Genomic DNA, 12,105 nt, shown 5'->3' on the forward strand with positions numbered 1-12,105 from the left:
TTCTCACTGCACACGTCTGCCTTCCTGTTGTCCGAATGCCACCCCATTCCTGAATGTTCTTTCCCTCCATTGTAAAACACTAGATTATACTATTATTATTATTATTATTATTATTATTATTAAAATGCAAGAAAATGAACAACCTAGCAAAGTGGCTTACAGTACGTTTTTAAGAAGAGGGAGGAACCCAGAGTGCTTGGAGGACACCCACACAACAATATGTGCAGACTGCTTCCTGGCCCGAATCTGAGCCGGAGACCACAACCTGCTACACACATTTTGATTGGCCAATTTTACCACCTCCATGAAGTATGAAGGCAAACATATTTTGAATACTATGATTGTATAGGTAAACCGTCATGCTATATGGAGGTGGTAAAATTGGTCAGTGAATGTCCAATCATAATAGAAGGTGTGTACCAGGCTTATTGTACTGCTAGGTGACAGCCAATGTGATGCCGATTCAGATTTATTATTTACACAACGAAATCAGAGTTAGAATAAAAAGTGTAACTTACCTGGAGCTTTTCACAGATATCCTCATCCTCCCCCCCCCCCCCCCCCCCAACTACCACCACATAGTCATCCTGTGACCACGCCTCCTTCCGAGACCCTCTGGCCAGCAGCTTTCTGAAAGTCACTACTGTGCATGTGCAGAAGGCTCCTGGCAACCCAAGCTTGACCAGGGTGGGCGTGGCTCAGGGCCGCACATATGCAGTAGCCTCCGTCAGGCCACGACCGGCGAGCTTGCTGGAGGGTCTTGGAAGGACGGCGCAGGCACAGGATGATGGGAGGCTGCAAGAAACCTCAGGTAATTTAAACTGTTTTGTTTGATTTTTTAGGCTTCAAAGCAAAACGGAAGATTAAAAGAAAAAAATTAAAAAAAAAATCAACATACATACGTCATACTTACCTCCCGCATAGTCTACTCATCAGTCTCTTTCTCCTCTCCTGCGTTCTGTGTGTGCACTGTGATCAATGGAATTCTCCGTCCTCCATTTTGAAAATGGCCGTCACCCCATAACAGCTTCCTGGTCAGCACACTGCTTAACTGTAATATCGCCCACTTGAGGTATAGGGAAACATGGGCATTACCTTGCACATCAGTTGTCCTTTCAGTTATATCTGACAGCAACTGATATATAACTGACAGCAACTGATATATAAGTGACAGCAACTGATCTATTTCAGTTGACAAAATCTTGTCAGAACTGGTACTGACGGCGAGGCAAGTATGTAAGGTTCACTTTAAAGAGACTCCGTAACAAAAATTGCATCCTGTTTTTTATCATCCTACAAGTTCCAAATGCTATTCTAATGTGTTCTGGCTTACTGCAGCACTTTGTACTATCACAGTCTCTGTAATAAATCAACTTATCTCTCTCTTGTCAGACTTGTCAGCCTGTGTCTGGAAGGCTGCCAAGTTCTTCAGTGTTGTGGTTCTGTTATAAACTCCCCCTTCCAGGCCCCTCTATGCACACTGCCTGTGTGTTATTTAGATTAGAGCAGCTTCTCTCTTCTCTCTTATCTTTTACAAGCTGGATAAATCGTCCTCTGAGCTGGCTGGGCTTTCACATACTGAGGAGTTACAGACAAGGGCAAAGCTGTTTGCAGGAAGAAAATAGCAGCCTGAAACTTCAGTGCATGAGAGATGCAGGGGGAAAGAAACACACAAATGATCTCTTGAGATTCAAAAGGAAGGGTGTATACAGCCTGCTTGTGTATGGATGTATTTTCTATGTGTGGACATACTGTACATCAACCTACTTCCTGTTTTGGTGGCCATTTTGTTTGTTTATAAACAAACTTTTCAAAACTGTTTTTAACCACTTTTAATGCGGCGGGGAGCGGCGAAATTGTGACAGAGGGGAATAGGAGATGTCCCCTAATGCACTGGTATGTTTACTTTTGTGCGATTTTAACAATACAGATTCTCTTTAAGTAAAACTTTAAACAAGGTTACTGCTGTGGCTCTTAGCTGTGGGCTGGCTGCTGTCTCTTTCCTCCTCAGTTCTGCTCTTACAAACCTATTACTAGATGAAATGGTGGCTTTGTTCTGTTAGTCTGGAGTACAGGCTGAAGTATCGGAAGAAAATCGCTAATTGCTTACTGTAACCAACGCCGTCTGGGCCGGGGAGCGCAGACTGCTCAGATTCCAATCACAAGCGGTGATTCTAACTTATTCATGACATAAGAGGTCGCTGTGCTAATCCCCCCTCTACAGAGCATCTTACAGCTCTCAGCCTTTCCCACATCGCAGGCTGACTACACAATGCTGCTTCCACCAAACCACTGAGTCACCTAATGGCTTCAGGTTGCAACATCCCCAGATTTCCTGAAACGCAATGCTAGTGAGGGAGCCTCAGCAGGGTCATCATTATGGAGTCTGGAGAACCGGCTGTGCTAAACAAATGTATATGGAGGAACTCCGAGCAAAGCGGAGAGAGACCTGAGGCACCCATACACACCATTTCACCAAAAGCATTGGGATGCTGTGCTATTTCTGGTGTTACGATAACTTCTATGGCCGCAGGTATATATATAAAAAACAAAGCTCATTACAAAGAACAAGCGTTAGCAGGCACAGGCAAAATAGTGTGAGTTTCCGCGGTTCTTTGTGAAACCAAAAGGGATCAAAATGTTGGGCTTCGTCCAGAACCAGAAACAGCAGTGGCACCCCTAGTCACAAGCCCAAATGCGCCCACGTAATATCTACGTTACCTGGCACAGCGGCGGAGGTTGGGGCCGACGCTAAGCCTGATTTATCCAGCAACACCACTCCTAGCAGCAGCCATTTTTTCTATATCGAACGTTGTCCGATATTTAGCCTGGTACACACCATGCAATTTCCCATCAGATAGATGGGTCGATAGATCGTTTCCGACAGATCCAATCAGATTTCCGATCGTTTTTCTGATCAATTTTCTGATCACTTCTATGCAAATCGATCAGAAAAATGAAGATGTGAACCGCTAGAAGATGTGAACTGAAACATCTGCATAATCATTATTTTCATCAATATGCTTTTAATTACATCCCGTCTCAACTACTACAACATCCTCAGGTTCCCTACAAAAAAAAAAAGGCTGGTGGACTTTCCAAGCCCTGGTTAACCTCCACCAATCATGTCACCTGCCTCTCCTCCTCTGACGCTGCCCCTTCATCCGATCCTCTGATGCTGCCCCGTCTCCCGCTCCTCTGGCGCTGACCCTCCTCCTGCTCCTCTGATGCTGCCCCTCCTGGGCAATTCCTCCACTGGCTGCTAATTACTCAGAAGATCTTGTTCAATCCCTAAACCCTCTGTTACAAAGCTGTCCATAAGTTGTCATCACCAGTATCCAGATATCCTCCCACCTACAACTTTCACTCTTCACGCAAAGCCCTCCTCCGGTTTGGTCACCTCTGTCACTCCCACATCAGGGACTCCTCATAAATTTCACCCTTGCTTTGGAACTCTCCTCCACAACCTGAGCCTGAGAATCGTCCAATGCACCTCTTTAGACAGGAATAGATCTGTCATAGTCCCCCTTCAGAGATATATCTACATCTGCAATAGATGTAAAAAAATGTGCTCCCCTGGGGCCGACATCCTCTTCACCAAATATCTCCACCATATCACATTGTAGCTACATACACACGAGGCACGGATGTCTGCAGTTGCATGGAGACAAGCAACTGTTGAAAGTCTCCAGCAACGACAGTTGTATACAAGCAACGATTGTATACACGCGGCAACAACCTGTCTGCAACATAGTGGAAACTGTTGCTCAGCAACTTCTGTCGCAGGTTCAATGAGCTGTCGGACTCACAAGAGTAGCTAGAGACTAGCATACACACGACCGCACCGACTTGAGACTAGGGACGGTTTGCTGCAACAGCTGTTGCTGGGGATTGAACAAGTCAATTGCCTGGAGACAGCTCTTATGGCCCGTACTCACGGGCTGCAAATGTTGCCTGTCGCCAGCACACGTGAGCGTGTGGGCGACAGGCCGGCGACAGCTCCTCACCAGGTCCCTCCGCGTACACACGCGGAAGAGGGACCAGCGGCGAGGCGGAAGCTGTCGCCGACGTTCCTCCTCCCTCCGCCGGAAGCTCCATATACTTTACAGTTGCGGCGGAGGTGCGGCGGCGACTGTCGCCATGCGATTGAAACTTTCAATCGCATGGCGACATGAGCGACGGGCGACAGTTCGGGGTGCGCGCGCGTGCAACGGCCCATACTCACGGGCGACCTGTCGCCGCAACACGCGCGCGCCGCGTGTTGAGGCGACCAAAGTCCCTCGTGAGTATGGGCCATTAATAGCAACAGTTGCTTGCGCGCGCCTCATACACATGGAAGACCTGTTGCCGCAACATGCGCGCACCATGTGTTTCCAGCAACAGTTGTAGCCCGTGTGTATGGGCAAGACTGTACGCACACTATGTGCGCTTTCCCAGTGCTTTTCTGACCATCAGAGCTTTCTGAACACTCCCATTGACTTATGATAAAATCACAGTAAATACACACTGAATGTGATTTTTTGAAATGGCACTCAGAAAGCACTCAGAGGGCTTGATTCACTAACACAAATAGCGTGAGTAACCTGCTGTTACTCACGTTATTTAACCCTGCGCACCTTAATGTGTGCTATTGGCAGCATAGTGTGCATTATTACCTGTGGTCAGATAAGAGAGCTTGTAGCCAATACCGGCTATTACCCATTAAAGAGTGCTCTGAACATCCCGCCCTGGACCCTTTCAGGCCCAGTAACTTTAAAGGAAGTGATCCTGGCACTCTCATTGGCCCAACAGACTGCCTGTCAAGTGATGTCACGTGACAGGCAGTCTATTGGGCCAATCAGAGTGCCAAGATCACTTCCTTTACAGGGCCGGATGTTCGGAGCGCTCTTTAATGGGTAATAGCCGGTATTGGCTACAAGCGTTCACTATACTGGGTATAGCAAGCGCTCATCTGACCATAGGTAATAATGCACGCTATGCTGCCGATAGCACGCATTAAAGCGCGCAGGGTTAAATAGTGTGAGTAACAGCAGGTTACTCGCAGTATTTGTGTTACTAAATCAAGCCCATACTCTGTTTACAGCCGCTCTAAATTGTAAGCGCACAAGGGCAGGTACCCCATGGCGTTTCTTGTTTCTGCTGTATTTTATCTAAGTGAAAACGCAACCGTTTTAGGGCTAGCGCACACCAAAATCGCAATTAAAATCACAAGCGCTTAGCAATTTTGTTAGGGCCCTTTTCCACTAACAAATCGCTAAAAACTAGCGATTGTGCCTTCTATTTTTTATTGTAATCTCGATTTTGCATAAGCAATGCACTTGCATTGCAAAATCGGGGTAAAAATCCCTCCGAGACCCAATCACACTTTGGTAAAAATCGAATCGCGGTACTGGAAAATACCTACCGCGATTCCAATGTTAAAGTGGCAACCCTAGCGATTCAAAAACCGCTTGTGATTTGCGATTTAGCATCACAATTACTGTAAGTGGAAAAGGGCCCTAAAACGATTTTCAAAGTGATTTTTGAATGAATTTGCTTTTTAGGACATTCATTCAAGCTAAATCCCTCAAAGAAATGCTACATGCAGCATGTTTGCGATTTTAAGAAAATCACAATGCTGCTGTTGGAACATCCTCATAGGGTTACAGTAGTCAAGTGCTTTTCAAAGCACTGGCGATTTGAAAAGCGCTCAGAAGCGCTGTTGGTGTGCACCAGCCCTTACTGGATCTTTCCATACCATGCACGAACTATGCTTGGGCGCACAGTATGGCTCATGTGCGATCTTGGTCGCATGCGCCAGCTGCTTGACTTCTCAAGCAACCGGCAAGCACACATATCTAGTATCAGGCAAGCCTTGCCAATGCTGGATATTGGGGGTTTTACCGAATACAGAAGGTCCATGTTCTACACCGAGAGCTAAACTGTACTGCAGGACTTTTCCAAGGCTTGACGTGAAGTGCGTGTCTGAATTACCTTGTGCAGGAAATTAGATTACTTTATAAAAAGGATTTGTTTTTCTTCTACAGGAACAGAAAAACCACAAAACCGACATTATTTGCAGAGTTGATGCATCTCTTCCCAGCGTTTCATCCAACCTTCTGCTTTCCCACAGCCATGTCCATCGCTGGCCGGGCTCACAGCTCACCAACGCCAAGAGGATTCTTCAGCAGAATTCCTTATCTTCATAAGGAAATAGTTTAGAATCTACGACTCGCCTCGTTCTTGTACCTCGCTCTGTGTTTCCTCACCGCCTCTATACATGATGGATGCTGCCCGACCACCGAAGAGGGCCTAAACTCTGTCAACTGTCTGGAGACACCTCGTCAGTTAAAGTTTCTGAGACGTTCTTTGGACATACTAATGTCTGAATGAGAGCCATTCCCAGGGAGGCAGGGCAGCAAAATGGTTACATATCTCACATTGCAGCAATCACTTTCCAGGCATGAACCTGGTCAAGGGTGCTATCTGCAAGTAAGCTGGATGCTCTCCTCTCCTCGTCAGACAGAGGCGCTGAGCTTTGCAACAGACCTATTTGAGTTTTATGCTTTGTTTCTATTGCCTGATGAAGTGGGAGATGCCCACGAAACGCGTTGCACTTGCACTTTCTGGTGTATCTAATTTTTTGTTGTTCTGAATATACACAACACTCGTGTGTGTCTGCTTGGAGGAGGCAAGTCCACCTCTGCCTCCTCTCATTTTAAACATTTTAGAATATTTTATCCTTTTCGTGCCTCTGTCTGCTTATACAGCTCTCCGCATGCTTGCATGGGTACCCTCAAGGCACTCTGGTTTCCTCCTATGAGTTAAAGAGGCACTGTAGTGACACATTATTGTTATTATTTAGTACTTAGCACCAAAAACTTCAGCAGCGCTGTACACAGTATATACGGTAGTCTTGCCACTTGCTGTGCCTAGAGGGGCTCACAATCTAATCCCTCCCATAGTCATATGTCTATGTGTGTATTGTGTAATGCATGTATTGTAGTCTAGGGCCAATTTAGTGGGAAGCCAATAACCTTATTTGTATGTTTTTGGGATGTGAGAGGAAACCGAAGTGCCCGGAAGAAACCCATGCAGACAAGTAGAGGACATACAAACTCTGTGCAGATAGTGCCCCGGCTGGGATTCAAAGCAGAGACCCAGCACTGCAAGGCGAAAGCGCTAACCACTACGCCACTGTGTTACACATAGCAGAATGTAGTAAATTATTCAGCACTAGTAAAAAAGGCCCACCCGTTAAAAAAAAGCTCCCCCCCCCCCACACTGCAATTCGTGCACTGGTACGTCCTGATTGTGCATATACTTTGGACAGCGATGGGGATGGGCACAGGGAGATGTTGTTTGCTTGGCAGTTGGAAAAAGCTGTCATTTCCCACAATGCAACGAGGTTCACAGACAGCAAACTGTCAAGTCTGGAAGCAGGATGCAGACACACTTGGGTATTATTATATAGATACCCACTTTTATGGTAATGTTCCAGTTCCGTATTAGCACCTGTGGCTTTGAAACTGAACACTCAACAAGCATATACGGTATAGGGTTTGTGTGCTAAAATTTACATCCTACAAAAAACTAAGGGGAATATGGCCGCCTCTGGAAGCACCTGTGCCCCCAAGCACTTCCAAAGATTGGCAGCTCCGCACCGGGCGCGCACATGCACAGTATGGAGCCAGCTGCATCGCCAGTGCATGTGCGTGCCCAGTGCGGAGCCACCAGTCTTCAGAAGCAGTCGGGGACACTAGTGCTTCCGAAGCCTTCCTAGCTTCCCCAAAGCAGCAACCCAATTGGTTGAATGCCCGCAACAGGGGTGACCACACTCAAAGGAGGGGACAGAGCAAGGCCGTTCCCTCACTATAGGCGAGTATCGAACTCTCTGAACAATCTGGGCCCTGGATACCTGAAGGACTTGTTGCAACTGCATCACACCCCCCACAATCTTAGATCAGAAGGATCTAATAACTTGGTCACCCCCAGAGTCCACCTCAAAACCTTTGGAGACAGAGCCTTCGGTCATGCTGCCCCTACCCTTTGGAACTCCCTGCCACACCCAATCAGGACATCTCCATCCCTGGAAGCATTCAAGTCCAAACTGAAAGGCCACCTGTAGTCTGTCATTTATGATCACCTGACTATTTCCTCTGTAACACATTCCAGCCTGTAACCATGTACAAATCTATGCACTTGTACTAAAAATTGTGCTTTAATATAACTTTAAAAGGAAACAAATATGGCAGCCTCTATATCCTTTTAAGTTAAGGTGTACTTTAAAAAAAAAAAGGATTTTTTTTCACTAGCTGTCCTTTGAGACCATGAAGAATAGAAAGCTCTGTGGACTGCAGAATCAGTGGGGGATTCCTCCTGCAGCCTTCAGATAATTCCACATGTTAATGTGCAGACGTTTTAAAGGTTCCGGGGTAAGGAAGTGACTGAGGCCGGATGGTTTATACAGCCTGTGCATCTGCTTACAGCATTAGCGATGTTTACACGTCCGCGTGCCTGGAGTAAATACTCACCATGTGTGTCTCTTTGTTCTGTGATGGCCCCGCTTCCGCACACACACGATAAAAGGACGCTGGGGAAATCTGCCAGATTTACACTGCGGATACCAGCCTGCGGCACGCAGCCAACAACTCTCCCTCAACTTTCTCTGAAGTTCTGGATTGTCTTTTCTAATGTACCTCTCCCCTATCCGCTCCAGCATCACCTTCAAAGCTCTGTGTCTGGCCTACAGATCTGTACACAAGACATGCCCGACCTACAACTTGTCCACAGACATGCAACCGGCCACTTCCTCTGATCCTCCAACGACCTGACCACCCCACCCCATGCATCTCTCACCCCCATGCAAGACTGCAGGACTTCTCAAGACCTGCCCCCACTCTCTGGAACTTTCTTCCATCAGGCTCGCCCCATCCTTCAACACCTTCAAAACGCACCTCTTCAAGATCACCTACCCCACTTTGTATCAATGCCATAACTCGCTCTGCTGAGCTCCTATTATGCAACCTATACCAAGTGTGTCCCTACCTCCTCCTTTGACAAGGTCCTCCCCCCAAATGGATCCAACTTGATCATGCACCCCTTCACAGAGCACCCTTCCTGCAGACCAACTTGGACTAGAACTATGGGGTCTCCAAACTCAGCTGCATGAACTTGGCCCATATGCAATTCACTTTTTACTACTGGGCAATCATTTTTGAATTGTTTTTTTAAAAAAAAAAATCAGCATTTTGCAATTAAAAAAAGTTCCAAAAGTAGTGTGTGTGTGTGTGGGGGGGGGGGGGGGGGGGAAGAGTACTTTTAAAATTGATAAAAAGAAAGATAAAGTAGAACTGAAGTCAGTTAATTTAATTCATTTCCTGAGATAGTACAATTGATAAATTACACAAAAATCTGTTCTGTAAATGAAATTTTACCTTTTACAAAAGAAAAAGAAAAATCTAATTTACAGCTTTGGCCCCACCCCCTTCTGGTGCCAGCAAAATGTGTTAGATCCTATTTCAATTATTTCAGACAGAAGGAAGACAAAAAAAAAACAAACAAAAAAAATGAAAAACACAAGCAAGTAGCGCCACCTTGTGGCAAGCCGGAAAAACAGCATGTTTTCACAGTTGTAACTGAAGAATGATTTTATTGCAATAATAAATGTGGCTTCAATGTCTTAATGGGAAGTTTTATGGTAAGTGCCCAATTCAAATATTCGAGGCACTCACAGGCATTCACCTCAGCCACTTGGCACATTGTTTTGTTGTACACCTGAAGAAGCGGGGGAACACCCCTGAAACATGTTAACGTATCTTTGTTCTGTGTAATGAATTTATCAGTTCTACAAGTTTGGCAGATTCTTTAGGAAAGGTAAGCCTCCTATTGCTTCTCCTTTCTAACAGTTTGAAAGTATTCCAACTGACCACTACCATCACCACCACCATAGTATAGTTAAAATATTCCCCTCCAAGCAACAGGCATGCAGAATTGGGGTTGTCAGGGTGTGCATGCATTTTAGTCTCAGAACAAGAGAAAAAAATGACAAAGATAACTCTGTGCCCTTTGAAGTTACCATATTTTTTCAGAATATAAGATGCACTTTTTCTCCCCAAAAGATGGGGAGATACAGCCCCTTATATTCCAAAGACAGGGAGTCCCTGATATACAATTGCCTGCTGATACGTCCGGGACTCCCTGCCTTGTCCTCCTGTGTGGTCCTCTGCCCCCGCCCATGTCCCCTCCGCTCCCCCCCCCCCTCGCGTAAGAATTAGCGGCAGAGTGCTTCCCCTCATCCAGCGGCAAGCGTAGACATCTCATCTCCGGCGCTGCTCCCCTAGTGACGGGCCTCTGCAGATGACACGATCAGCAGAAGCCGTCACTAGGAGGAGCAGTGCGGAAGAGGAGAGGTCTGCGCTCGCCGCTGGGATTGCTGGTGAGGTGAGCTGTGCTGCCACGGTTTTTGTAGATGGGAAGCAGAGGGAACAAGAGGGGGCAGCGGAGGATCACACAGGAGGACAGGAGGGGACACAAGGTGGCACGCACACAGAACAACACAGGGGGATCGGAGGAGACACGGGAATACACACGACCACATAAGGGGACAGGAGGGGACACACAGAACCACATAAGGGGACAGGAGGGGACACAGGGAGACACACAGAACCACTTAGGGGGACAGGAGGGTACACGGGGACACACAGAACCACATAAGGGGACAGGAGGGGACACAGAGACACACTGGACCACTTAGAGGGGCGGTGGGGGGGGGGGCTACAGGGATACATAGGAACACATAGGGGGGGACATACACAGAAGGACAAAGCAACAGAAGGGGACACACAGGGGACAAAAGAGGACAGTGAGAAACAGAGGAGGAGGACATAGGGGGACCTATGGTGGACAGAAGGGGGACACAGGAGGACAATTATTGCGGGAGAATATCTACAAGACGCTCCTGGAATACCGATGCACCAGGTTTAGTATTTATTTTTTTCCCCTGGTTTTTGCCCTCTAAACCTGGGCGTGTCTTATATTCCGGAGCATCTTATATTCCGAAAAATACGGTACATTTTTAGAGTCCCCCTTTAAACGAGCCGCCTATATTTCTTTTCCTTTACTCTAAACAACAAACAAGTTCAGCGCACCACCTGGAAGTGCCTCTTAAAACTATATTCCCGTCCCTCACTTCAAAGCCGGTCAAATTATCTCACAGGAATCTTCCTCCGACGACGCAGCACAGAGACGTCCAGAGCTTCAGAGGAAAAAAAACCAGCAGCCAAAATTTAAATTGGCAAATTGTTCAATTATTTAAACAAAACAAAAAATAGAGAGAGAGAGAAAAGAAATTAAAAAGAAGAAGAAGAAGAAGAAGAAGAAGTGCTGGAGAAAGCGCCTTGGGGTCTTGGCTCGTCTTCCTGCCTCTCTTCCATGCGATCGCCCCTGCCAAATTCCCAGCCTCGGCTCCGGTTTCATCTGCAACCAGTGAACCTGGCTCCGCTCTGCCACGAACGGAATTTGAACAGTACAGACGTAGACTGCGAGGAGGGATGAGCCCTGACATCCAGAGGAGGCAGCACATGCCAGGGGGACATTCCTCCTTCTGAAATGAATTATGCAGAGAATTTCCCTCCCTCCCCAAAACTTCACATGAAAGACGGACAAACTAACCATTAGCAGACGTCACTTTTCGTGGAGGTTAGAGGAGCTGCTCTGTACCACCGAAGAAGCGGACCGGTTCCCGAAACGCTGCAGCCAATAGGTTTAAAGGGCCACTACAGTTAAAGAGAAACTTTACTGAATATAGCTTAAAGAGACTCTGTATTGAAAAAAAAATGCCCCTGGGGGTACTCACCTTGGGATGGGGAAGCCTCTGGATCCTATCGAGGCTTCCCCCATCCTCTCCCGTCCCACGGCAGTCTTGCCGCATCCCACAGAATGCACAGGTGACTATTTGTCAGGCTGTGCAATATTTACATTTCCCTGTTCCAGTGGGGGCGCTGTTGCGGCTCTCCGCTCAGAAATAGGCGGAAATAGCCGATTTCAGTCGGGTCCGCTCTGCTGCTCTGGAGCAGGAGACTTGCGCCCCCACAGTAGAGCGGATAATTATTTACAACCCCGCAG

General features: G+C 47.0%; 1 protein-coding gene across 5 annotated transcripts in view; it reads right to left on the reverse strand.

The window, feature by feature from the left end:
• EXD3 (exonuclease 3'-5' domain containing 3) overlaps positions 1 to 12,105 on the reverse strand; it is a 470,687-nt gene that overhangs the window by 382,296 nt on the left and 76,286 nt on the right. Inside the window, exon 1 of one of the 5 annotated variants that reach the window (XM_068248972.1) lies at positions 6,051 to 6,128. The exons of the other annotated variants lie outside the window; for them this stretch is intronic. The gene's annotated coding sequence lies outside the window, so the exon portion shown is untranslated. Of the gene's footprint in view, positions 1 to 6,050; positions 6,129 to 12,105 lie in introns of those variants that run through there. 5 annotated transcript variants of the gene reach the window in all.

Source organism: Hyperolius riggenbachi, chromosome 8 (assembly GCF_040937935.1).
Source record: "Hyperolius riggenbachi isolate aHypRig1 chromosome 8, aHypRig1.pri, whole genome shotgun sequence".
NCBI lineage: Eukaryota > Metazoa > Chordata > Amphibia > Anura > Hyperoliidae > Hyperolius > Hyperolius riggenbachi.